This window comes from Coregonus clupeaformis, chromosome 10 (assembly GCF_020615455.1).
Source record: "Coregonus clupeaformis isolate EN_2021a chromosome 10, ASM2061545v1, whole genome shotgun sequence".
Lineage (NCBI taxonomy): Eukaryota > Metazoa > Chordata > Actinopteri > Salmoniformes > Salmonidae > Coregonus > Coregonus clupeaformis.
Genome location: NC_059201.1, coordinates 21,110,375 through 21,136,310, shown reverse-complemented (window position 1 = coordinate 21,136,310; position 25,936 = coordinate 21,110,375). Strand labels below are relative to the sequence as shown.

The 25,936-nt window shown below is 44.3% G+C and overlaps 1 long non-coding RNA gene across 1 annotated transcript; it reads left to right on the top strand.

The window, feature by feature from the left end:
- Nucleotides 1-22,531: 22,531 nt before the first annotated feature.
- LOC121575949 lies at nucleotides 22,532-23,514 on the top strand. Its single transcript, XR_006002397.2, has 3 exons — nucleotides 22,532-22,738; nucleotides 22,995-23,075; nucleotides 23,454-23,514. It is a non-coding gene; the product is annotated as an uncharacterized LOC121575949 (long non-coding RNA).
- Nucleotides 23,515-25,936: the final 2,422 nt, after the last annotated feature.

The window sequence follows — 25,936 nt, the reverse complement described above, 5'->3', positions numbered from 1 at the left end:
GCTGGGTTTCATTGTTTCATTCATCTGCTGATGTAAAAAGGGCTTTATAAATACATTTAATTGAAAATGTGATGATGTACATATAGCACAGTTTCTGGATACCTGTTGCCCTCATTATTCATCAGGGCAAAGTCTCATACATGCAAAACTGTGTCAAGGCCTACATGGGGACAGTACCAGTGTTGTAAAGTACTTAAGTAAAACTACTTTAAAGTGCTAACAATATAATGCATTGTCATCCCTACTGCCTCTGATCTGGCAGACTCACTAAACACAAATACTGTATTTGTAAATTATGTCAGAGTGTTTGAGTGTGTCTGTCCGTAAATTAAAAAAACAAGAAAATCTTAATATAAGGAAATTGATGTATAGCATTTACTTTTACTTTTTACTTTGACTCAAGTATGATAATTGAGTACTTTTCCCACACTGTACAGTACATTTGAAGCCAGATACTTTTAGACTTTTACTCAAGAAGTACTTTACTGGCTGACTAACATATACTTGAGTCATTTTCTATTAAGGTATCTTTACTTTTACTCAAGTATGACAGTTAAGTATTTTTTCCACCTCAGGACAGTACAGTACTGCACTGTCTGTGGGTCAGCCAGTGGGCCACCTCTCCTCTGTCTGTGGGTCAGCCAGTGGGCCACCTCTCTCCTCTGTCTGTGGGTCAGCCAGTGGGCCACCTCTCTCCTCTACAAGGTTGCTCTCTCTAGCACCTATTAACGCTGCTCTGCCTTCTTAACAGCACTATCAACAAGGCAGGTCCTACAGGCCCTAGTTTTGTCACACCTGGACTACTGTTCAGTCGTGTGGTCAGGTGCCACAAAAAAGGACTTAGGAAAATTTAAATTGCCTCAGAACAGGGCAGCACGGCTGGCCCTTAGATGTACACAGAGAGCTAATATTAATCTCTCCTGGCTCAAAGTGGAGGGGAGATTGACTTCATCACTACTTGTGTTTATGAGAGGTGTTGACATGTTGGGTGCACCGAGCTGTCTGTTTGAGCTACTGGCGCACAGCTCGGTCACCCATGCATACCCCACAAGACATGCCACCAGAGGTCTCTTCACAGTCCCCAAGTCCAGAACAGACTATGGGAGGCGCACAGTACTACATAGAGCCATGACTACATGGAACTCTATTCCACATCAAGTAACTGATGCAAGTGGTAAAATTCGATTTCAAAAACAGATAAAAAAAACACCTTATGGAACAGCAGGGACTGTGAAGCAACACAAACATAGGCGCAGACACATGCATACACACACACAATAACATACGCACTATACACACACGTACACACAGATTTTTGTACTGTAGATATGTGGTAGTGGTGGAGTAGGTGCCTGAGGGCACACAGTGTGTTGTGAAATCTGTGAATGTATTGTAATGTTTTTAAAACCTTATGAACTGCCTTAATTTTGCTGGACCCCAGGAAGAATGGGGATCCATAATAAATACAAATACAAATACAAATTAACCTGGAAGAGAAATGTATTGTTGATGAACTCCAGTAAGTATTTAATTGGTCAAAACCTTGTATGTAATAGCCTACACTGAACAGCAGGGTTGCAGTACTCAGGCTTCTGACTTCCACAGTCCTGCTGGTTTTACATTTTTCCCTGAGAGCGGCATGTGTTAGATCTAGTATGCATCCCTCGAGGAATGGAGCTGTGCACCCCCTTGTCTAACACCTCTAGTGTTTATCTTCTCTACTCTGCAGTCACTTCTTCCTCATTCCAACCCTCATCCTGGGTTCAGACTAGGGAGGTGGTTGTTTACACTTCCCCTATTCAAAGGCCATGGTTTGGAAAGTCCCGTCACTCTTCTGTTTCAGTTCAGTTGCTACATATTAGCCAATAGGAAAATCTAATTGGCCGTTTTTCTCACTGTATCACCTGTTGCCAGGGAGAGGTGTAATCCTATTGAACAGGGTGAATGAATAAAACACAGAAGACTATGGTGAACACTGAGGCTGAGGCAGGAGGATCACAGTCTCCCCCTGATGGACATAAGGGTCCATTACAACTACATGTTTGTCCATGTTCTTTTTTATAAAGTCCACATGTTTTCACCATATTAGGATTAGGGTTAAAAATCGTGGGTTATATTGGGATTTTATAATGGGATATTTTCAAATCCTATCACATGGTTTACTTATCCCAGATTCAGCTACCATTTACTGTGTACTAAAGTTTGTATTATCCCTTTAATACATTGGTTTACATAATTAACCTTGACCTGCAAATAAAGTGATACAAATCTTTTAAAATGTAAATAATACATACACATTTTTATCAATGCACTGTGCAGCAGTAAAGTCCTTTCAGTTTCAATTCTCAACCATTGAGCCAATGGCAGAAGAAGAATAAGATCCTGTATGGATGCATCACTCATTGTCAAGGAAAGTTTCCTTTTCAGGTTCAAGTAGACCTGTGTTCTTCATAAAAAAACATTGCATACCAATATAGAATGATCCGTTCACAAATGTTTCCTTACAGATATTGCGTGATCTGTACAGGAGTGCATACAAATGTAGCAGAGGTAGTTTACTGAATTATGCCTTTAAAAAGAATAGTAAACAACTTGTCTCAGACCTGTAAACCAACAAACCTAGTCAGTTACGCAAACACAGCTTTAGTAGTCATAGAGGTACAGCATGGCAGCAAGTCTCATAGTTTCCAGAGACAGAGACAGAGCAACAGGTGAATGTATTAGGGCATACCATGTAGAGTACTGAGTATCAGATGGTACACTCCTACATAGCCATAGCCATACAGAGTGTATACAGTATGTAGTACTGCAATGATCAGAATGGATAAAGAAAAGCAGCATGTACATAGCACAGTTTCTGGGTACATGTGGCCCTCATAATAATTCAACAGGGCAGTCTCATACATGCAATACTGTTTCAAGGTCTAGGGGCAAAACAGTACTGCACAGTCTATGGGTCAGTCAGTGGGCCACTCAGCTCAGCAGCTCATAGGGACAGCACTGCTGAGTTTAGTCCCTATCGTTTAACTACTGTGTGTGTGTTTATGATCTGACTTTAGAACTAAAGCTGAAGGTTCCCTGCTGTGCCTCGGGTCTCTTTTATGTTTCCATACTACTGTGGCTACAGGGAGGAACATTATGTGACATATAACACAACAAGTTGTTATTTAAAAAAATAATATAATAGTAGTTTAGTAAGTATAATATAATACATCAAAATAAATAAAAATCATAGCACAAGTGCATGAGAACCAAACAGACAGCCAGTAGGCCTACCCCAGACTTTCAGGCTACTAGTTTGAGTTCAGTGAACTAACTAATAGATATGGTGTTACAGTTAAGTAGAGGGGGTGAGATGAATAACGAGGGTTGATAGGAGAGGCAAGGAGGCCCGGTGGAGTAGGGTTTCAGCACCGGGGGTGGGCCGGGCTGCCAACGGGAGGAGCCAGGAGTTTGTTCAGAATACAAACTGAGGTGGGTTAGTTTGGGCCCATTCGGTTTCGGTAACTACCGTTGTTTGGATCCCTCGCGCTGAATGTAATGAAACGTTTTATACAGCTCATTAGACGCTTGCTGTTTTCACGGGCCGAGAACAGCGGACGGATGAGCGGACGTTGAAGGCCAGAATTGCTGGCTGCAGTTGCACACTATTGAATCGCATACCCCAACTTCTAGCTTGTCATAGCTAGGTTATTTATCATCCAATATGATTACATAGTACCGGTCTTGGCCGCATCAAACCGAGAGAATCTAGTTAGCTAAGAGAACTAGCTAAGTTAGCTAGCCAGCTAGCTAGGCTAATTGAGTCTGCATGCGCCTGTCCTACAGTTACAAATAACACCTCCATTCAGATGATTAAATAGCAGCCTACCTGTTGGTTCTTGGTCGTTGTAGCATATACTTCTTATTTAACTTTTAATTCCAGAATTGTAATTCCATTTTCTGTTGATTAGATAATCTCCTAACTTTGCCACACACTGCAGATCTATGACTGTAGTCGCGTTTTTTTTTAATGACTTGTGATTGGCCGAAACAACAAATTATTGAGGATGATAGCAGACTATATTGCCACTCTTATTTGCCATCTCTTCAATATGTGCCTTCAGGCCTGGAGGGAAGCGAAAGGCATTCTGCTACCCAAGAATAACAAAGCACCCTTTACTGGTTCAAACAGCCTAACAATCAGCCTGCTACCAACCCTTAGTAAACTTTTTGAAAAAAAGATACAGTGCTATTTCACAGTAAACAAATTAACAATTTACTTTCAGCATACTTAAAGGGAAGGGCACTCAACATGTACAGCACTTACACAAATTACTTTTGATTGGCTGAAATAACTTGATCATAAGAAGCTTGTGGAAGCTGTTTTGTTAGACTTCAGTGCAGCTTTTTACATTATCGATCATAAACTTATTTGTTATGGCTTTAAATCCCCTGCTATATGGTGGACCGAGAGTTACCTGTCTAACAGAACACAGAGGGTGTTCTTTAATGGAAGCCTCTCCAACATAATCCAGGTAGAGTCAGGCATTCCCCTGGGCAGTTGTCTAGGTACCTTACTTTTTTCACTCTTTACTATTGACCTGCCACTAGCACTGAGTAAAGCCTGTGTATCTATGTATGCCAATGACTCAACATTATACACGTCAGCTACCACAGCAAGTGAAATCACAGCAACACTTAACAAAGAGCTGCAGTCAGTTTTAGAATGGGTGGCAAGTAATAAGCTAGTACTAAATATTTCAAAGACTGAAAGCATTGTATTTGGGATAAACCATTCAATAAACCCTAAACCTCGACTAAATCTTGTGACAAACAATGTGGAAATTGAGCAATTTGAGGAGACTAAACTGCTTGGTGTAACCCTGGATTGTAACTTTGATGGTCAAAACATATTGATGCAATGGTAGCTAAGATGGGGAGATGTCTGTCCGTAATATAGCGCTGCTCTGCTTTCTTGACAAGGCTATCAACAAAACAAGTCCTACAGGCCCTAGTTTTGTCGAACTTTGACTACTGTCCAGTCATATGGTCAAGTGCTACAAAGAGGGAAATAGGCAAATTACAATTGGCCCAGAACAGAGCAGCTCGGCTGGCCTTTAAATGTACACAGAGAGCTAGCATCAATGACATGCATGTCAGGCTATGGTATTGGAAATGTAGTGCTGTGGATATGTAGTGTTGTGGAGATGTTATGTGATGTACTGTTTTATTTAATTTTAGTTTATTTTGTAATGTGCCTTTAATATGTCTGGATCCCTTGGCAGCAGCTAATAGAGATCCATAAAACATACAAATACAAACAACAAGCTACATGCTCCATTCTGCATAAGCTATTCTTGCATTGGAGAACATACTATTAAAGTTTTATCCACAACTCTCTGTCCATCACCATTGTAATCAATCAATTTTCAATTTTATTTTATATAGCCCTTCTTACATCAGCTAATATCTCGAAGTGCTGTACAGAAACCCAGCCTAAAACCCCAAACAGCTAGTAATGCAGGTGTAGAAGCACGGTGGCTAGGAAAAACTCCCTAGAAAGGCAAAACCTAGGAAGAAACCTAGAGAGGAACCAGGCTATGAGGGGTGGCCAGTCCTCTTCTGGCTGTGCCGGGTGGAGATTATAACAGAACCATGCCAAGATGTTCAAAAATGTTCATAAGTGACAAGCATGGTCAAATAATAATCAGGAATAAATCTCAGTTGGCTTTTCATAGCCGATCATTAGAGTTTAAAACAGCAGGTCTGGGACAGGTAGGGGTTCCATAACCGCAGGCAGAACAGTTTAAACTGGAATAGCAGCAAGGCCAGGCGGACTGGGGACAGCAAGGAGTCACCACGGCCGGTAGTCCCGACGTATGGTCCTAGGGCTCAGGTCTCTCAGTTGGCTTTTCATAGCCGATCATTTAGAGTTGAAAACAGCAGGTCTGGGACAGGTAGGGGTTTCGTAGCCGCAGGCAGAACAGTTGAAACTGGAATAGCAGCAAGGCCAGGCGGACTGGGGACAGCAAGGTGTCATCATGCCCGGTAGTCCTGACGTATGGTCCTAGGGCTCAGGTTCTCAGAGAGAAAGAGAGAACGAGAGAATTAGAGAGAGCATACTTAAATTCACACAGGACACTGGATAAGACAGGAGAAGTACTCCAGGTATAACCAACTAACCCCAGCCCCCGACACATAAACTACTGCAGCATAAATACTGGAGGCTGAGACAGGAGCGGTCCGGAGACACTGTGGCCCCATCCGAAGAAACCCGGACAGGGCCAAACAGGAAGGATATAACCCCACCCACTCCGCCAAGCACAGCCCCCGCACCACTAGAGGGATATCCCCAACCACCAACTTACAATCCTGAGACAAGGCCGAGTATAGCCCACAGAGGTCTCCACCACAGCACAAACCAAGGGGGGGCGCCAACCCAGACAGGAAGATCACGTCAGTAACTCAACCCACTCAAGTGACGCACCCCTCCCAGGGACGGCATGAAAGAGCACCAGCAAGCCAGTGACTCAGCCCCTGCAACAGGGTTAGAGGCAGAGAACCCCAGTGGAGAGGGGAACCGGCCTGGCAGAGACAGCAAGGGCTGTTCGTTGCTCCAGCCTTTCCGTTCACCTTCACACTCCTGGGCCAGACTACACTCAATCATATGACCTACTGAAGAGATAAGTCTTCAGTAAAGACTTAAAGGTTGAGACCGAGTCTGCGTCTCTCACATGGGTAGGCAGACTGTTCCATAAAAATGGAGATCTATAGGAGAAAGCCCTGCCTCCCGCTGTTTGCTTAGAAATTCTAGGGACAATTAGAGGCCTGCGTCTTGTGACCGTAGCGTACGTATTGGTATGTACGGCAGGACCAACTCGGAAAGATAGGTAGGAGCAAGCCCATGTAACGCTTTATAGGTTAACAGTAAAACCTTGAAATCAGCCCTTGCCTTAACAGGAAGCCAGTGTAGGGAAGCTAGCACTGGAGTAATATGATCAAATTTCTTGGTTCTAGTCAGGATTCTAGCAGCCGTATTTAGCACTAACTGAAGTTTATTTAGTGCTTTATCCGGTAGCCGGAAAATAGAGCATTGCAGTAGTCTAACCTAGAAGTAACAAATGCATGGATTAATTTTTCTGCATCATTTTTGGACAGAACATTTCTGATTTTTGCAATGTTACGTAGATGGAAAAAAGCTGTCCTTGAAACAGTCTTGATATGTTCGTCAAAAGAGAGATCAGGGTCAAGAGTAACGCCTAGGTCCTTCACAGTTTTATTTGAGACGACTTTACAACCATCAAGATGAATTGTCAGATTTAACAGAAGATCTCTTTGTTTCTTGGGACCTAGAACAAGCATCTCTGTTTTGTCCGAGTTTAAAAGTAAAAAGTTTTCAGCCATCCACTTCCTTATGTCTGAAACACAGGCTTCTAGCGAGGGCAATTTTGGGGCTTCACCATGCTTCATTGAAATGTACAGCTGTGTGTCATCCGCATAGCAGTGAAAGTTAACATTATGTTTTCGAATAACATCCCCAAGAGGTAAAATATATAGTGAAAACAATAGTGGTCCTAAACGGAACCTTGAGGAACACCGAAATGTACAGTTGATTTGTCGGAGGACAGACCATTCACAGAGACAAACTGATATCTTTCCGACAGGTAGGATCTAAACCAGGCCAGAACTTGTCCGTGTAGACCAATTTGGGTTTCCAGTCTCTCCAAAAGAATGTGGTGATCGATGGTGTCAAAGGCAGCACTAAGGTCTAGTAGCACGAGGACAGATGCAGAGCCTCGGTCTGACGCCATTAAAAGGTCATTTACCACCTTCACAAGTGCAGTCTCAGTGCTATGATGGGGTCTAAAACCAGACTGAAGCATTTCGTATACATTGTTTGTCTTCAGAAAGGCAGTGAGTTGCTGCGCAACAGCTTTTTCTAAAATTTTTGAGAGGAATGGAAGATTCGATATAGGCCGATAGTTTTTATATTTTCCGGGTCAAGGTTTGGCTTTTTCAAGAGAGGCTTTATCACTGCCACTTTTAGTGAGTTTGGTACACATCCGGTGGATAGAGAGCTGTTTATTATGTTCAACATAGGAGGGCCAAGCACAGGGAAGCAGCTCCTTCAGCAGTTTAGTAGGAATAGGATCCAGTATGCAGCTTGAAGGTTTAGAGGCCATGATTATTTTCATCATTGTGTCAAGAGATATAGTACTAAAACACTTAAGTGTCTCTCCCGATCCCAGGCCCTCGCAGAGCTGTGCAGATCCAGGACAGCTAAGCCCTGGAGGAATACGCAGATTCAAAGAGGAGTCCGTAATTTGCTTTCTAATGGTCATGATCTTTTCCTCAAAGAAGTTCATGAATTTATCACTGCTGAAGTGAAAACCATCCTCTCTTGGGGAATGCTGCTTTTTAGTTAGCTTTGCAACAGTATCAAAAAGAAATTTTGGATTGTTCTTATTTTCCTCGATTAATTTGGAAAAGTAGGATGATCGAGCAGCAGTGAGGGCTCTTCGGTACTGCACGGTACTGTCTTTCCAAGCTAGTCGGAAGACTTCCAGTTTGATGTGGCGCCATTTCCGTTCCAATTTCCTGGAAGCTTGCTTCAAAGCTCGGGTATTTTCTGTATACCAGGGAGCTAGTTTCTTATGACAAATGTTTTTCGTTTTTAGGGGTGCAACTGCATCTAGGGTATTGCGCAAGGTTAAATTGAGTTCCTCAGTTAAGTGGTTAACTGATTTTTGTCCTCTGACGTCCTTGGGTAGTGAAGCTAAATGTTCCCAAACTGGAGATTTAAGCGATGATGGAGGATCCTCCAATTCTGGTTTATCGACTGCACCATGCGCCCCAACATGCGCATAGGCTCTAGTTATTTTAATGGAATAGCCTACAATGTTTTTTCAACTCAGATTAACTCACAAGGAATTGGCATACAATGCAGCATATGCATAACCTATAGGCCTATCATTTTTATTTTATTTACATAATTTGTTTTATGTATGTATTCATTCAGAATCTCAGTGTGGACCGAACCATGGTCCCCATTCCGAACGATTCGGTGTATGGTTACAGCCCTACTGTACAATGTGTGTATGTGTCTGTCGTTGGGTGTTTCTGTGGTCTGGAGTAACAAAGAGTAAATGAGTGTGTGTTTTATAGGATCTGTTTTTCCAGCATTCTTACCCAGACTTCTTCTCCTCTGATACACTGTGATTGGTTGGCCAAGGTGTGTGTTTGTGGAGCTCTGGATAGGATGAGCAATCAGAGGCAAAGGTCAGATGGACAGAAACAGCGCTTGGACAGAAACCAGGAAGTGATGTCATAAGCAGCAGCCTCATCCTCTCTCAACAGCTTTGTCATTATAGGCACAGATCTAGGATCAGTGTAATAGTTCCCAAATGTCCCCATTAGCAATGGAAATGCAAAACTGACCTCTCGCTCATCATCCATATTCCACCAGAATGTGTTGCTCAACTGGACACTTCATCCTGTCCCAAAGGGGCTCCTATGAACACTTGATCTAGGGGTTTTTCCCTCCACAATGTGTCTAATGGCTGAGGTTGTCCAGTGACAGCTTCATGTTGAGTGACCTCTTGTTTTGGACTGGCTATGACACTGTGAGATGGTGCCTCTTTAGCTGGAATGCTACTGCTGTAACATTAGTGTGGCTTCTGTGTGTGTGTTTCCAAATCTCCTGTGATGTGTGAGTTTAAGTAGAGTCTCCTGTTGTGTTTAACTGGGTCTGTGTTTGCAATTATGATGACTCTCATGTTTCTGTTACAGTCCCTGCAGCCTTCCTTTCCACTGCTGGTGAGTAGCCTCTCACTGTTTTACCAGACTACTGGATGTGTGTGTGTGCTTGCATATATCTTCAGTGTGTGTGGTGTTCTCTTTGGCAGTAATGGTTAGGTCTGAGTTACTGTGTATTACATTTACATCATTTATAGGAGCAAGTGCCTTGCTCAAGGGCACAGACAGATTTTTCACCTAGTTGGCTCGGGGATTCGAACCATCAACCTTTTGGTTAACTGGCCCAACGCTCTTCACTGCTAGGCTACCTACCTGCCGCCGTTATGTTTGTTGATTGTGTGAAAGTACAGTGTAAGTGTGTGTATGTCAGATATGAGTGTGTTTGTGTCATGCTGCTCTCTCTCAATCAGCTTTCAACGACGGAAACTTCTCCCTCGTCATCAGATGTGAGAGCTGTCTGTCTGTGTCTGTCTGCTGTTTCGCTGTCTCTTTCTCTGTCAGTTTGCCTCTCTCTCTGTCCCACTCTCTGTTTCTCTTCATGTGACTTGAGCCCATCAATCTCTCTCTCTCTCTCTCTAGACATTGCGATGAGTGACTGAGGCCTGTACTCCTGTAACCTGCACCATCACTACTGTCACCTGTATGAGCAGCGGTTCTGGGATGGTCAGACGGCTGTGTTAGTGGTGTTGGTAGGCAGCACGGTGGTGTTGCCGTGTGTGAACCGCCGCTCTGTGTGGACAGGAGACGGCAGTGAGGAAGAACATCATGTGAGTGTGTGTTATGAATGCTTTTTCACAGCAGTAGAATGAAATGAAGAAGAGTTAGACAGTGATGTCATTCAGGAGGGCTCCCGAGTGGTATAGTGGTCTAAGGCACTGCATCTCAGTGCTAGAGGTGTCACTACAGACCCTGATTTGATTCCAGGCTGTATCACAATCCGGCTGTGATTAGGAGTCCCATAGGGCGGCGCACAATTGGCCCAGTGTCGTCCGGGGTAGGCCGTCATTGTAAATAAGAGTTTGTTCTTAACTGACTTGCCTAGTTAAAAAATGAAAATGAGGAATGTTTCTGGACATGGAGACAAATAGAACTCCCAGTGATTGGAACAGCTGGCTCCCATCTATACTCCTTTAGGACGTGCTCTCTAATATTTCTCTGTCTCAGTCTTGTCGTTTATACTTCCTGGGCACTTTTATGACCCAATATCTATCTTAAAGGGATACTTCAGGATTTTGGCAATGAGGCCCTTTATCTACTTCCCCAGTCAGATTAACTAGTGGATACAATTTGTATGTCTCTGTGTCCAGAATGAAGGAAGTTAAAAGTAGTTTTACGAGCCTATGCTAACTAGCGTTAACACAATGACCGGAAGTCTATGGGTATCTGCTAGCATGCTAGTAGTTGCCCATTCCTGGTCTAGAGTATGTTTATCTCTGTCTCATGGAAATATATTTACTTTCACAATCTTTCCTTTTTCTCTCTCCTTACTTCTCTCTCCCTCCTTTCTCCCCCTCTCTCTCTCCCTTTCTCTTTCTCTCTCTCTTTCGTTGTTTATAGACAGGAACAGGAAGTTCGCTTCATCTGTACTGCAGCTAGAGAGAGAGAGAGAGACAGAGAGAAAGAAAGAGCAATGAGGAGAGAGTTATAGATTTAGGTCACCCCTCCCTCCCATTTGGCCCACTTCTCAGTGTTGTTCAGGCAGAGAGGGGAAGGATCTGAGGCCACGCACAAACACAGACATATTCATGCACACACGCACGCACGCACGCACGCACACACACACTCATGGGTCAAAGTCAAACAAACAGATGGTTGTGGGTCAAATCCCTTTGATTACTTTACGGTCATGTCTCAGTGTAAGGTCTACTGTGACAGACATGCTTGAAGATTTACAGTACAGAAACCACTGAATCCCCTCCCTCCCTCCATCACTCTCTCTCTTCTTCCCTATAATAATAATAATATAAGCCATTTAGCAGACGCTTTTATCCAAAGCGACTTACAGTCATGCGTGCATACATTTTTACGTATGGGTGGTCCCGGGGATCGAACCCACTACCCTGGCGTTACAAGCGCCATGCTCTACCAATTGAGCTACAGAGGACCACCCCCCTCCCTCTGTGTTTTACTCTAAATCACAGAATGACTTCATGTCTGGAACTCATTTTGGCTCAAACACACTGGGCCACTGCTCCCCGGCTACCTGTTGGCTTGTACGTTTTTTATGAGCATGATGGAAATCAGCAGTTGCAGTGGCTCTACTTCTCAATACTCAGCAGAACAGCACACAGCTATTGTTGATTGTCCTATTGTTGCTCACTATCATGGAAACTTGTTTTACATTGTTACAACAAGGCTTGGCACTGGCGGGGATGATAACATCATGGCGTTGGAGTTGCCAATTCACATGACAAAAGACAAAGACGCGCGTATACGTACACGTACGTACACACACACACACACACACACACACACACACACACACACATACACACGCCCACACATGGAATAACTGTGATATTTACTACTGGCTTTGCAGGGAAAGGAATCTAAGAGCCTCAGCCAATGATATCACAATCTGATCACACTATAAACAAACACACACACCAGTACGGTCTAAAATAAAATCTGTGCAAATACTCAAAAGCAAATACAGAAGTACAGAAAATATCCGAAAAGGTTTTCGTTAGATATCATTGATTTATTTTTGACATGTCGCTAAGCCAGAACATAGCAAACAGGTCAGTTATTGACTCATTACATGTGTAAGAGCTATATAACAAACATGTATAAGAGCTATATAACAGTTGAGTGAATGCAAGGGAGATGAGCTAATGGTTTTAGCTGCTGTCATCACTCCCTTTTCCAGAGCAGCATCAGTGAAGCCTCCAACAGTGAGCAGATTGCCCCCCCTTCATCTTTACTGTGTTTTTGTGTTTCAGCTGTGGTTTTACTCACAGACATTTTTGCACGCCCGCACCCATGCATGCTCGATCACTCACTCAATCTCTCACTAATTTACTCACTCTCTCTGTGATAGGTCCAACAGGGGTGATATGGCCATCAATGAGTTTGAGATCGATGTTCCTGAAGTCAAGACATGCAACCAGGAAGAGAAGAAAACTAGGTGTGAGTGAGTGTGTGTGTGCGTATGTGTGCCTGTGTGTGTGTGTATATTCACTCCCCTCTCTCCTGTGTCTCAGACTACAAAAACAACCTCCTGAGGGAGAAGGTTCAGATGTCCACCCTGCCCAAAGTCATCGACCTGGAAAAAGGTAAGGCACGCACGCCCGCACACACATAAACTACATTACAATAATATTATCTTTCTCCCCCCCCATCTCTCTCTCTCTCTCTCTCTCTCTCTCGCTCTCTCTCTCTCAGAGATGGAGAAGGTGAATTGGAAATGAGCGGGAGTAAGCTTGCCGCTGGCTGGTCCAGAGGCAGACACAGAGGCTGTATTTAAAACTAAACACTACAGACACAGAGGCTGCATTCCAATCCAAACCCTAGGCCCTCTGCTGCTGGTGTGCCTGTGTACTGCAGGGATGTCCACTCTACTCCACTAGTCCCACCTCCACATTCTACCTCCACCCTCTCACCCAGGACCCCCAACACAGTCAGACCCTTCACTCACATCTGACGACCACAAAGTGATTGTTTAACAGTTAAACAGCAATACTATTAACTTCATATTGTTACAATTGTGCAAATGATTGTATAAATGAGACGTTATGGTAAGGTATTTATTTACGGTATACTATATTGGTACACTCCAAACAGACAGGACAGTTAGGGAAAGCTCCAGTCCCTATGGGGCATGTACCTGTGTTATCGCAGAACCACTGAGCCCTCTAGAGGAGAGTTAAGGCCATGACTTCATCAGGCAGCACTACACGCTATGGATAGATGTTATCCTTAGACACAGACATAGGATCAATATACACTACGCAATCCTAACCTTAACCATTAATAAGGAACAATGTGAAACTGACCATAGATCAGTGTCGAGGGGTAGCTTCATCCTACTCTGCATTAGACAGCTTCACATTTGCAACTAAATTATATACAGTAACTGTTGATACTGAGACCCAGTATTCTGAGGGATCATACTGCCGCGAATATATTGATGTATTTATTATACAGTCACCTTTTGATTGACTAGGTCCTCATTGTAAAATATAACTGGTTTTCAATGACATCCCTGGCTAAACAAAGGTTAAAGTGATACAGTGTAATTTTGAATCAAATAAGCCATTGCATTGCATTGCACATTATGAACTTGTTTTAAACTTGTGTACTCTGATGCTTTATGATACTATTGTATTGTATCGTTAATGGATTGAATCCCTTACATCCTGTAACATGTTTCTTTCCAAAATACTTCCATGTCACCTTGTCTGCTAAACAAATAGCCTATTGGGACAATAAAGATACTCTATCCAACTATTTTCTGACTTTCCTCTATCAACTTTTCCTTCCACTCACATTAGTCCTTGCTCTCCATGTTTGTTTGATGTAAATACACTTGTTCATGAATTCTACAAACATTAAAGTATGCCTGAAAAAACACCCTCTCAACTGACTCTTTAGTGCAAATGAAACCACATGCATTACAGCTGTGGAGGGACAGATTCAGAAAACTTCAAACCAATTGTAACATTTTATACAGATTGGATTGGTGCACATAGCACACATATCAACAAGATACAGGAGAAAAATAGATGTTCTTTATTCAGCATTCCCTTCAGTGTTTAACTGCATTGGGAGAACCATTGTACATTTACCATGGCAGGTAGTTGTATGAATGACCCCTTTGTAGTTGTTGTAGCAGTCAGTGACTCACTCTAGGGTTCCGTGGACAATGAAGTGACAGTGTTTACTGTCTTTAAACCCCAACCCATTTACTAGAGATACAACCCTGTCTGTGACACAAGATGCACTAACTCACACACACACACACACACACACACACACACACACACACACACACACACACAATCACACACACACACAATCATAGTTTACAGGAGACGTGGTGTGGAAATGCTCTGTCTGCAAAGTGGAGATGGTCTGAGCGGTGAATGATTTACTGAAGCCTCTTTAAACTCTCACAGGAGCAGGGGTGAGGAGAGAGAGAGAGAAAGAAAGAGAGAGAGAGAGAGAGAGAGAGAGCAGATGCGCTCCTGAAATTTTCAGCATGTTTTTACAAAAAGATAGATTTAGAGTTAGATAAACTTGGATTTTGCCACAAGGACATATACAGGATACTACCCTCCACAACATAACCTTCACTCCAAATCAAAACTCCAAACCTACAACCTGATTTTGGACATAATTACCTGAAAATACCATCCAACCTGTAACTGAGTGAGTAATGTTTAGTCTGAAGCTACTTTTAAAGCCAAGAAGAAAACTACATTACAATAATCTATTTTACTTTATAAGGACTGAATGCTATGTTAAGGCTACCAAGCTTGCTAGGACAGAACAGATCCGGCTGCAACATTACAGTGAAATGCTTACTTACAGCCCTTAACCAACAGTGCAAAAATAAAACAACAACAAAAAAAGTGTTGAGAAAAAAGAGCAGAAGTAAAATAAAAGAACAGTAGGGAGGCTATATATACAGGGGGGTACCAGTGCAGAGTCAATGTGCGGGGGCACCGGCTAGTTGAGGTAGTTGAAGTAATATGTACATGTGGGTAGAGTTAAAGTGACTATGCATAAATAATTAACAGAGTAGCAGCAGTGTAAAAGGATGGGGTGGGGGGGCAGTGCAAATAGTCCGGGTAGCCATGATTAGCTGTTCAGGAGTCTTATGGCTTGGGGGTAGAAGCTGTTGAGAAGTCTTTTGGACCTAGACTTGGCACTCCGGTACCGCTTGCCGTGCGGTAGCAGAGAGAACAGTCTATGACCAGGGTGGCTGGAGTCTTTGACAATTTTGAGGGCCTTCCTCTGACACCGCCTGGTATAGAGGTCCTGGATGGCAGGAAGCTTGGCCCCAGTGATGTACTGGGCCGTACGCACTACCCTCTGTAGTGCCTTGCGGTCGGAGGCAGAGCAGTTGCCATACCAGGCGGTGATGCAACCAGTCAGGATGCTCTCGATGGTGCAGCTGTAGAATTTTTTGAGGATCTGAGGACCCATGCCAAATCTTTTCAGTCTCCTGAGGGGGAATAGGCTTTGTCGTGCCCTCTTCACGACTGTCTTGGTGTGTTTGGACCATGATAGTTCGTTGGTGATGTGGACACCAAGGAACTTGAAGCTCTCAACCTGTTCCACTACAGCCCCGTCGATGAGAATGGGGGCGTGCTCAGTCCTCTTTTTTTTCCTGTAGTCCACATTCATCTCCTTTGTCTTGGTCACGTTGAGGGAGAGGTTGTTATCCTGGCACCACACGGCCAGGTCTCTGACCTCCTCCCTATAGGCTGTCTCATCGTTGTCGGTGATCAGGCCTACCACTGTTGTGTCGTCGGCAAACTTAATGATGGTGTTGGAGTCATGCCTGGCCATGCAGTCATGGGTGAACAGGGAGTACAGGAGGGGACTGAGCACGCACCCCTGAGGGGCCCCCGTGTTGAGGATCAGTGTGGCAGATGTGTTGTTACCTACCCTTACCACCTGGGGGCGGCCCGTCGGAAGTCCAGGATCCAGTTGCAGAGGGAGGTGTTTAGTCCCAGGATCCTTAGCTTAGTGATGAGTTTTGAGGGCACTATGGTGTTGAATGCTGAGCTGTAGTCAATGAATAGCATTCTCACGTAGGTGTTCCTCTTGTCCAGGTGGGAAAGGGCAGTGTGGAGTGCAATAGAGATTGCATCATCTGTGGATCTGTTGGGGCGGTATGCAAATTGGAGTGGGTCTAGGGTTTCTGGGATAATGCTGTTGATGTGAGCCATGACCAGCCTTTCAAAGCACTTCATGGCTACAGACGTCAGTGCTACGGGTCGGTAGTAATTTAGGCAGGTTATCTTAGAGTCCTTGGGCACGGGGACTATGGTGGTCTGCTTGAAACATGTTGGTATTACAGACTCAGTCAGGGACATGTTGAAAATGTCAGTGAAGACACTTGCCAGTTGGTCAGCACATGCTCAGAGTACACGTCCTGGTAATCCGTCTGGCCCTGCGGCCTTGTGAATGTTGACCTGCTTAAAAGTCTTTCTCACATCGGTTACGGAGAGCGTGATCACATAGTCATCCGGAACAGCTTGTGCTCTCATGCATGCTTCAGTGTTGCTTGCCTCGAAGCGAGCATAGAAGTGGTTTAGCTCGTCTGGAAGTCTTGTGTCACTGGGCAGCTCGCGGCTGTGCTTCCCTTTGTAGTCTGTAATAGTTTTCAAGCCCTGCCACATCCGACGAGCGTCAGAGCCAGTGTAGTACGATTCAATCTTAGTCCTGTATTGACTCTTTGCCTGTTTGATGGTTCGTCGGAGGGCATAGCGGGATTTCTTATAAGCGTCCGGGTTAGAGTCCCGCTCCTTGAAAGCGGCAGCTCTACCCTTTAGCTCATGTTTCCTGTAATCCATGGCTTCTGGTTGGGGTATGTACGTACGGTCACTGTGGGGACGACATCATCGATGCACTTATTGATGAAGCCAGTGACTGATGTGGTGTACTCCTCAATGCTATCTGAAGAATCCCAGAACATGTTCCAGTCTGTGCTAGCAAAACTGTCCTGTAGCTTAGCATCTGCGTCATCTGACCACTTTTTTATTAACCGAGTCACTGGTGCTTCCTGCTTTAGTTTTTGCTTATAAGCAGGAATCAGGAGGATAGAGTTATGGTCAGATTTGCCAAATGGAGGGCGAGGGAGAGCTTTGTATGCGTCTCTGTGTGTGGAGTAAAGGTGGTCTAGAGTTTTTTTTCCTCTGGTTGCACATTTAACATGCTGGTAGAAATTAGGTAAAACGGATTTAAGTTTCCCTGCATTAAAATCCCCGGCCACTAAGAGCGCTGCATCTGGATGAGCGTTTTCCTGTTGACTTATGGCCTTATACAGCTCATTCAGTGCAATCTTAATGCCAGCATTGGTTTGTGGTGGTAAATAGACAGCTATGAAAAATATAGATGAAAACTCTCTTGGTAAATAGTGTGGTCTACAGCTTATCATAAGATACTCTACCTCAGGCGAGCAAAACCTAGAGACTTCCTTAGTATTTGATTTTGTGCACCAGCTGTTGTTTACAAACTTACATAGACCGCCACCCCTTGTCTTACCGGAGTCAGCCGTTCTATCCTGCCGATGTAGCGTATAGCCCGCTAGCTGTATGTTATCCATGTCGTCGTTCAGCCACGACTCTGTGAAACATAAGATATTACAGTTTTTTATGTCCCGTTAGTAGGATAACCGTAATCTTAGGTCATCCAATTTGTTCTCCAATGATTGAAGATTGGCTAATAGGATTGATGGAAGAGGCAGTTTACTCGCTCACCGTTGGATCCTTACAAGGCACCCCGACCTACGTCCACGATATCTCCGTCTCTTCCTCATGCGAATGACGGGGATATGGGCCTTGTCGGGTGTCTGTAGGATATCCTTCGCGGCCGCCTCGTTGAAGAAAAAATCTTTGTCCAATACGAGGTGAGTAATCGCTGTCCTGATATCCAGAAGCTCTTTTTGGTTATAAGAGACGATGGCAGAAACATTATGTACAAAATAAATTACAAATAACGCGGAAAAACACACATAATAGTACAATTGGTTAGAGGGCTGTAAAACGGCAGCCATCTTCTCCGGCGCCGTTGTGTTAAGACGGGGGGTGTTAGCGATGGGTGGAAACTCAGGATACTAGACAACGAGGACTCTGAGTCAGCCAATGTCAACCTGTTCAAGTCTAGAACAGTATTGGTACAGGGTGTGGGGAAAAATTACAAAATGAGTCATGCTATCCCGTGTTTTACTACTGAGAGAATTGTCTCTTGTTATATGCTAGTGTTTTTTTCTAACCGGATACAAACTTGTCTTTGTGTGACTAGTCATAAGACTGGGCGTATAGCTAAGATCCGTTTGGATGCGACCGCAGCATGTGACACATCCCGTGATTTTACTATCTGCAGGAAGTCAGCTGTATGGAAACTTGCAGGAAGGAGCACATTATAGTGTGAACTGTGACAAACACAGTTAGACAGTTGAGCCTTCGTGCTATCAACCTCGGGCTATCCTTATCTGCACAGACAAACTAATCGCCTTTTACACACCATGTTCCGCCCGTTTCCACACATCTGCTAAACTGCCACATAGACAAAAGAGGTTGTACTTTCTATAAAAGCTGAGAGCCAACTCTGTTAGTTGGGCTTTTAACTCTGCACTATTGAGTGAGTGATTGTTAACTGATTCATTTTTGCAAATCTTATAATAAAATTGCTGTTTGAAGAATCTGCAGTCTCTCTTCCTTTTTGGTTAGAATTTCCACGACAAGGGCAACCCCAAACAGTTTCAGCTGGACTTTCACAGAATCAAAGATGGAGTGCAGCAGGAGAAGCTCTCTCTTGAGAAAGACTCCCCCACCCCGAGGGAGTCAAACCAGACCTCTCCATTAAACAACCCCACAGACGAGCAACCCCAAGCGGAAAGTCAACTTCCCAGCACAGAGCACTACTCCCTCACTGAAATTAAGGATACATTCACCCAGCTGGAGGTAAGGCAGGTGGAGCTGGAACAGCAGGTGATCACACTCCAGTCAGCACAGACCCAGACAACAGTCCAGCACAACAACACCCCCTCAACCAGACCTGGAGGGGGAGAGAGACATGTCTGCACTCTGGACTGTGGTGAGCCAACTTCAACAGGAGAAAGAGCAGGAGCAGGAGAAGAACAGAGCACTAGAGGAGAGGTGAGTGCTGGAGGAGAAGGTGAGAAAGATGACGTGTGACAGAGAACAACCCATTAGAGAGCTGGCCACCCCCGCAGAGAAACAAGCAGAACAGCCCACCTCAGATCCTGACCAAAGTCTCAACAACACAGCAGAACAGTCCACCCCAGACCCTGACCATAGCCTCGACATCACAGCAGGACAGACAAATGAAGAACCCCAAGCCCAGGGAATCCCACCTCCTCTGAGCACCCCCACTGTCAGCCCCCCTGATAGCCCTCCTGACAACCCCCCCACACCCACTGAGGACATACACAAGCCACAGATTGTACTCCTTATGGACTCAAACAGAAAATATATACAAGAAAATAAACTTTTTACCAAACACACAGTCTCTGGTGTCCAAACACCCAGCGCGCCCTAGACCTTTTGTCTGAGGACCAACTAGGGTCACCCAGCCACATAATAATACACAAATGACCTGAGAGCATAGCAGGAAAGGGTGGCCACAGCACTCAAGGAAGTGATTGAAAAAGCTTCTTCTACTTTCCCCAACGCACAAGTAGTTATCTCCAACCTGCTACCACGAAAATACTTTCACCCTGCTACCATACAGCGGGTAAATGCAAGTATTTCCCATGACCTTGACTCAAAACTAAATGTTTACCTGACCCACCACACCACCCTGGACTTGAACAGCCTTTACAACCAGGTCCACCTATTCAAGGAAGCAGTGCCCACCTTCGCCAGGACCGTAAAGGACATCGCCCTCAACCACAGCCCCAACACCTCACACAGGAGCAACAGATCAACAGACACCCCGCCCAGACCAGCGAGACACTCTCCCAGACCTGCGAGAACCCCCCGACCTACACCTAGAAGACCCACGCCAAGAGGACCTACATCCAGACCACAGCACCACCAGCCACATCCACACCCCCACCCCAACCAATCAATATCCCCCCAAACCAAGCATGCACACACCCCATATATGCCCCCTCAGATCAGACCTATGCCTCTCCTGCCCACCCCATGCCCCCCACTTCCGCAAAGATGGCCTCAACATGAAAGTCACACATACGCCCAGGCCGTGAGGCAGGCAAACAGACCCAACCACCACTCTTACACTAGCCCAAGCCAATGGCATGTACCAGATGCTCAGCAGGCTCTGCTCACACTTACTGGTCTGAGGCCAAACCACACGACTAACAACATTGGACACTTTATGGAACACAAAGCCTTCACTATCTCATCCTGGAATATCCAAGGCCTGAGCTCATCTGCCTTTGGCCGAAAGAGCAGGAACCTGGACTTCACCAAAGAAAATGGTATAGAGGAAATGGACCACTAGTTGCCCTCTAGGTTACAGAGAGCTGGTAGTCCCATTTACCAAACTACCAGGTGTGAAACAGGGAAGGGACTCAGGGGGTATGCTAATTTGGTATAGAGCACACCTAACTCACTCTATTAAATTAATCAAAACAGGAACATTGTGACTGACCCAAACTTGAGGAAAGCTGTGAACAGACTCAGTGAGCATAGCCTTGCTATTGAGAAAGGCCACCGTAGGCAGACCTGGCTCTCAAGAGAAGACAGGCTGTGTGCACACTGCCCACAAAATGAGGTGGAAACTGAGCTGCACTTCCTAACCTCCTGCCAAATGTATGACCATATTAGAGACACATATTTCCCTCAGATTACACAGACCCACAAAGAATTCGAAAACAAATCAAATTTTGATAAACTCCCATATCTATTGGGTAAAATACCAGTGTGCCATCACAGCAGCAAGATTTGTGACCTGTTGCCACAAGAAAAGGGCAACCAGTGAAGAACAAACACCATTGTAAATACAACCCATATTTATGTTGATTTATTTTCCCTTTCGTACTTTAACTATTTGCACATCGTTAAAACACTGTATATAGCCTTAATATGACATTTGAAATGTTTTTATTCTTTTGGAACGTTTGTGAGTGTAATGTTTACTGTTCATTTTATTTTTTATTTTTTTGCTTTTGTTTATTATCTATTTCACTTGCTTTGGCAATGTTAACATATGTTTCCCATGCCAATAAAGCCCTTTGAATTGAATTGAATTGAGAGAGAGCGATAGGGTGGGTAAGGAGAAAGTGGGAAATGGAATGAGAGGTGACAAAAAAAACTGGCTAATGCACAATTACATGACTATGGTAAATTAGGACTGCTTTTTCGGGGGCCTCATGGTGTCTTAATCCTTTGGTTAAGAGAGAGAGGGGCCTGGAGCAGGCTTTTGTGTGTGTGTGTGTGTGTGTGTGTGTGTGTGTGTGTGTGTGTGTGTGTGTATATGAAGGTTGTGGTTGGGTACTGAATTCAGCGGCCATTTTTGGAACACACAGCCACACACATAAACTCAGAGTAGACTAACACACTCACACCGGCACTATGTGGATTTATCAGGGCTGCAGCAGGACGACGCGGTTAAACATGTCACCCCTGATGCACGCATTGCGGAGAAGGAGACAGGGAGATTGTGAGAAAGAGAGAGAAAGAAAGAGATGGGGGGGGGGGGTCTCCCTGTCAGTCTCATCGACAGTATGGGGCAATATTTACAATCCAGGACGGAAAGAGTGGAGAGATTAAGTGAGAGAAGAGAGGAGAGATGGAGAGATGGAGTGAGAGAAGAGAGGGAAGATGGAGAGATGGAGTGAGAGAAGAGAGGAGAGATGGAGTGAGAGAAGAGAGGGAAGATGGAGAGATGGAGTGAGAGAAGAGAGGAAAGTATATATAAATGAGGGTGTGGAGCAGAGCAGAATGTACCTGACAGAGACCTGCAGGGATCCACAGAGAAAGAAAGAGGGAAGAAGGGAAAAAGAGCTACATAGCACAGATATGACATCATCTACAGATGGTTCTGACACACTGTTGCCACCAGCTTCAAAGACAACGACAGACAGATATAGCTACAGACACTGTGTTGCAGTACAGACGGCAGGGAAACAGCAACAGGCAGCTCTTACAAACCTCTGAGACAGAGTGCAGCACCTGTAAGACAGTACAGACAGACTGTACTACAGACAGACAGTTTGGAGTCAGTAGAGACGGTCCAGTACAGACATGCAGTATAAGCGTCTCCTCCCGTGTGTTCTGCTGCTCGCCGCTGACGGACCCCTCCTGACACACCAACGATATGTCCTACCCCAGGACAGGTGAGTGGCACACACACATCATATCATATTGTATACTATCATGTCAGGCTATGAGTTGTCGTCAGTCCAGAGGTGCTGTCCTTATGAGCTGTTAAATCATGTTATGTCAGACTATGTCATGTAATGTTATGCATATAAAGCCTCATTAGAGAAGGACCAGGTGGTGAGCATGGAGGGTCTCAATGATCTGATTTGATTTTAATAAGTAATGTGTTGTTATAACATTCATGTTAAGTCATGTTTATCGCCTCAGTAGAGGAGGACCAGGTGGTGAGGCCAGAGGAGCTGTCCCTCTCTGAAAACAACTACAGATCCCACAGTGCACCTGGCCTTGGCGGTGAGCGACACCGACTGTGTTTGTGTGTCAGTTTGTACATCAAAAGAGAGAGATGTTTTTTTTATTGTCACATGCACCAAATAGGTGCAGTGAAATGTGTCGTTCTACAGGGTCAGCCATAGTAGTACGGCAACCTTGGAGTAAATTAGGGTTGAGTGTCATTGCCAAGGGCACATCGACAGGTCTTTCACCTTGTCGGCTTGGAACCAGCGACCTTTAGGTTACTGGCCCAACGCTCTAACCGCTAGGCTATCTGCGTGCCTATAGTGGGTGTAAGTATCTCCCGAGTGGCGCAGTGGTCTAAGGCACTGCATCGCAGTGCTAGCTGTGCCACTAGAGATCCACATCCTCTCTCTCTTCTCCATCTCTCCATCTCAGGTGTTATTGGAGAAGCCAGCCCTGAACCCTCTAACTCAGTGGTATTCAAAGTCACGACCGGAACTGCATTGGGGTCGCCAACATTTGTTTTTTTTTCTGGTTCGAATCCAGGCTCTGTCATAGCCGGCCGTGACCGGGAGACCCATGGGGCGGCGCACAATTGGCCCAGCGTCGTCCAGGGTAGGGGAGGGAATGGCCGGCAGGGATGTAGCTCAGTTGGTAGAGCGTGGCGTTTGCAACGCCAGGGTTGTGGGTTCGATTCCCACGGGGGGCCAGTATGAAAAAAATAATAATGTATGCACTCACTAACTGTAAGTCGCTCTGGATAAGAGCGTCTGCTAAATGACTAAAAATGTATGGTTTGTCAGTAGTGTATGAGTGTATGTGTTAGTCTCCATCAGGAAAGGCTCTATGAGAGCAGTACGACGTGAGGGTGGGTCTCATGTTCTGCTCTAAATGTGTGTGAGTGAGAGACATACAGAGAATGGTATTTAATGGCACTCCTAACCAGGGGCTTTTTTGTGTTCAGCTCAAACCATCCAAAACAACCTAGCTGACACAAATAACTATGTATTCAGTACAGTATCAAAGCTCTCCTCATATTAGCTATTGTTCCTCTCACATCCTCTCTCTCTTCTCCATCTCTCCATCTCAGGTGTTATTGGAGAAGCCAGCTCTGAACCCTCTAACTCAGTGGTATTCAAAGTCACGACTGGAACTGCATTGGGGTCGCCAACATTTGTTTTTTTTAATGTAAAATGTTTTACAAAAAATTAAGAGTACAGATTATTGTATGGGACAATATATACTGAACAAAAATATAAACGCAACATGCAACAATTTTAAAGACTGAGTTACAGTTCATATAAGGAAATCAGTCAATTTAAATAAATAAATTAGGCCCTCATCTATGGATTTCACATGACAGGGAATACAGATATGGATCTGTTGGTCACAGATACCTTAAAAAAGAGGTAGGGGCATGGATCAGAAAACCAGTAAGTATCAATATTTTTTTTAAGAAAAAAAGGCTAATTAAGTCATACAAATCTAAATCTTGACAGGTAGCGCGACGCATTTCCTTCGCATAGAGTTGATCAGGCTGTAGATTGTGGCCTGTGGATGAATGGCACGACAATGGGCCTCAGGATCACGTCACTGTATCTGTGAGCATTCAAATTGCCATCGATAGAATGAAATTGTGTTCGTTGTCCGTAGCATATGCCTGCCCATACCATAACCCCACGGACATCACAGGGAACTCTGTTCACAACATTGACATCAGCAACTTGCTCATCCACAGGACGCCATACATGTGGTCTGCGGTTGTGAGGCCGGTTGGACGAACTGCCAAATTTACTAAAATTATGTTGGCGGAGGCTTATAGTAGAGAAATTAACATTCAATTCTCTGGCAACATCTCTGGTGGACATTCCTGCAGACAGCCCTCAAAACATGAAACATCTGTGGCATTGTGTTGTGTGACACAAATGCACATTTTAGTGTCTTTTTATTGTCCCCAGCACATGGTGCACCTGTTTACTGATCATGCTGTTTAATCAGCTTCTTGGTATGCCACACCTGTCAGGTGGATGGATTATCTTGTTTAAGGATAAATGCTCACTAACAGGGATGTAAATAAATTAGTGCACTAAATTTGAGAGAAATACGTTTTTTATGTGTATGGACAATATCTGGGTTCTTTTATTTCAGTTCATGAAACATGGGACCAACACTTTACATGTAGTGTTTATATTTTTCTTCAGTATAAAAAGTGAACTTGACCGCAAATTTTCAACCATGCCGCACAGTTTCTAGTGGTTGAGGTCTTGCGTTGCAAGAAGGCAAAAGTAGCGCAGTAGTAGCCTTGTGCAAATGGGGAATATATGATGGCACTCTTATTCATAACAAAATAACAGTTAGGCCTAGCTAAATATATGAACAAGATGCCGTTAGAGAGAAGAACGAAAATCGATTTATCTTTGCATTCTAAAATAATTTGAAATAGGCATATACAGTGGGGGAAAAAAGTATTTAGTCAGCCACCAATTGTGCAAGTTCTCCCACTTAAAAAGATGAGAGAGGCCTGTAATTTTCATCATAGGTACACGTCAACTATGACAGACAAAATGAAAAAAAAATTCCAGAAAATCACATTGTAGGATTTTTAATGAATTTATTTGCAAATTATGGTGGAAAATAAGTATTTGGTCAATAACAAAAGTTTCTCAATACTTTGTTATATACCCTTTGTTGGCAATGACACAGGTCAAACGTTTTCTGTAAGTCTTCACAAGGTTTTCACACACTGTTGCTGGTATTTTGGCCCTTTCCTCCATGCAGATCTCCTCTAGAGCAGTGATGTTTTGGGGCTGCCGCTGGGCAACACAGACTTTCAACTCCCTCCAAAGATTTTCTATGGGGTTGAGATCTGGAGACTGGCTAGGCCACTCCAGGACCTTGAAATGCTTCTTACGAAGCCA